Below are 3,063 nucleotides of genomic sequence, written 5' to 3'. Positions count from 1 at the left end.
TCTAATCTGTTTTTAAACATTGTCAAACTAGTGCTATTTACAACCGTCTCTGGCAATGCATTCCAGAAGTCTACCACCCTATGACTAAAGAAATATTTTCTTATATCTAACCTGCAGCCTTGCTTTCTAATCTTCCTGCCATGATTTGTAGTCCTACTTCCCTCCTCTAAGGTAAAGAAAGATCTCACATCTATGTAGTTTGTATCTGAGAACATTTTAAATATCCCCTCTTATACATCTCCTCTCAAATGAAAACATGTTTAATGCCTTTAATCTATCTCTATACTCCAGGCGCTTCAAAGCTGGTATCATCCTAGTTGCTATCTTTCCTCCTGCATCAACAGTCCAGTCCATCATGTTTCCAGACTTGCCAGAGATACCAGAAGATACTGAAACAGCATTCAGTTTGGTGCAGAACTATCAACAGCAGCTAATGGAACATTCATTCGTCATGTCTTATTTGTTTATTTACATGTGACGTCACAACTGGCTAGCGGAAAGTCGAGCCTGCTCTGCAGCTGGCTTGAGTTTGGCCGGCCCTGCCTTAAGGCGGGCTACGCTCTGGCTCAAGTTTGGGGACATGAAAGAACACAAAATGACGTCAGCCTTAAGCCAGGCTTAAGGCTGCCTTAAGCGTGGACTATCAAAAACGCGCCTTTAGCTACTTTTCATTGAATTTGTATAATAATTTGTACTTATGGAAAATTACAATCCAGGAGAACAATACTAATTATATGATTTTGCTGTGTAATAATTGTACGGACACTGGAGAGAACAGCTTGGCGGGAGAGTGGGAGGGAGGGAGGGGAGTGAGGGTTGTAGACTGACACACGTATGACACACGTACAGGGCAGGGCGCACAGCGAGTCGCCACTGGCCAGAGCCCAGAATGTCTCAGTACTGATTGGTGACGCAAAGGAAGCAGAAGGTATGACATATCCTCCTCCCTCAGCTCGTTAGCAATACATACCTGGTATGTATTGCTAACTAGCTGAGTTCGTGAGTCGTTTGTTCATCTTTTTATTTTTTTTAGTAATTAATTACGAAGTATTAGTAATGAATTTCTCTATGCTTTATAACACCAAAAGCAAAATTTAATAATTTTCTCCTGTAATACCAAATGTAAACACGTCGTAAATTTGTGATCATTTGCAATTCTTGAGATAAGCTAAAAGAAAAATTTTCATATCTATGTATAAGGTGTTGTTACATCGATGCAAAATGTCGAAATGAAAAAAATATATATAATAAAAAAACAACGGAGATTTTAAATATGTATTTCCTTATAAGGGTGCCGGGAAGTTTTGAAAGGCTTGCCAAGAGTGCCGCAAACTAGAAAAGGTTGGGAACCACTGCTCTAGGGGCTGAGGTCGAAGGCCCCGGGGAGCACCGAGGTATATTTTCGCTCTCAACTTCTTCACCTGACTCTTCCCAATCTCTTCCCGGCATACAGGCTAATAATGACTTGCTGTCATTGCTAATGACTGAGCCAGTTTAATTCCAGATCTTATTATCTATGAACTTCATTATACTTACTTACCTGGGAATCCAACGAGTCATTCTCATAATGAAGGAAAGGGTCTTATAAAGTCAAACTGAAGTCTGAGACTATTCATCCCTGACAGCTCATATCAAACACATAATTGATAAGAATACTATAGTCAAACCACGCTCTGGAGTCACTTTGGGTGTGGACGCTGCGGTAAATCCCCGGCTCGCCACTATGCCAAATCAGCCCCAACACACATCACTTCGTGTCATTCGTCACCTATTTACTAATTATTCTTATGTTTTATTTCCCATTAAATACTTTTTTTTTAGATTCAATAAGGGTTTGTAGTGTTATGAATGCACTGTAGTATTGTAATATAGATAACAATTAGTATACATACATAAATAGCACGACACGTGGCAACGCTATTTTGCGGGATTGTCAGGTAGGTCTGCTGGGAAGGCAGGCAGGTCAGGGGTCGGGGATTAAGGTGGGTCAGGGTCATTCATTCATCACCTGGCTACCCACTCAGCAAGATGGAAGGAAGCGTCACGAATCGTGGCGGACCAATACACAGCCGAGAGAAGGAACTTATATACAACGTATATAACTACTTAGAACCTTGACTTATAGCCTACCTCAGTGGTGGTGTGGAAAATAAGTCGAAAGCAGAATAGGTATGTTATATTATTTAGAAAGTTTTTTGGGAGTTTTCTTTACCCTTTTCTACAAAATTATGCAGAGAGAGAGAGAGAGAGAGAGAGAGGTGGTGAGGTGGTGTAGGCTTAAAAGGGTCAGGCGATCTCTAATCCTTTTTAATTGCCCTAATACTGGGAGAGATTTGGCAACGCTGTAGCTGGGAAGTCCCCTTTTCCGACTCCACCCAAAGTGACTCCAGAGCGTGGTTTGACTATGTCCTTTTTTTTTTTTTTTTTTTAATAAATAACTACTTGACAAGTGAAGAGAAAAGTAAAACCAGGCTTTCCACATCTCTTCAAGATAATGCTGGTCTTAAAGTAAAATGAGAATTTCAAAGCAAAGCTGTCTACAAGTTGTGTCAAAGTATTGGCTAGACACTGATACACTTATTTCAATAAATTATTCAAAGTTTATATAAAAAGTATGTAGGAAATAATTTTATTAAGGCAGTAGAATAATTGTAAAATATAAAATATGACAAGTAATATATTTACAATACAAGAGTAAAACATTGCTGTGACAAAAATCTGTGGTCACATAATCTTTTAGCAAAAATTTAAAAAGAAGAAGGGAAGAAAAGAATATGACAAGAAATCTTGACGCTATCACAACTCACAATGACCACAAAATATTTCCTTGCTACCTAATCATGGCACAGTCGCTCAGGACATGGGCCAGCTGGGACAACTGTCATGACATTGCAATTCCTAATACTAATAAAAATATTGGATGTTTTACCGACGGCATCAGAACCGCAAAGGAAATGTTCAATTTACATATCACATTACTGAATCAATTCAGACAGATTCATTAATACCTAACCCAAACTAATTAGTTGCTTGGAAGAATGCCACTGGTGTCCCGAGCCCCAT

The sequence above is a fragment of the Portunus trituberculatus genome, chromosome 50 (assembly GCF_017591435.1).
Source record: "Portunus trituberculatus isolate SZX2019 chromosome 50, ASM1759143v1, whole genome shotgun sequence".
NCBI classification, from domain to species: domain Eukaryota; kingdom Metazoa; phylum Arthropoda; class Malacostraca; order Decapoda; family Portunidae; genus Portunus; species Portunus trituberculatus.
Note: the sequence above shows the minus strand (reverse complement) of the source record.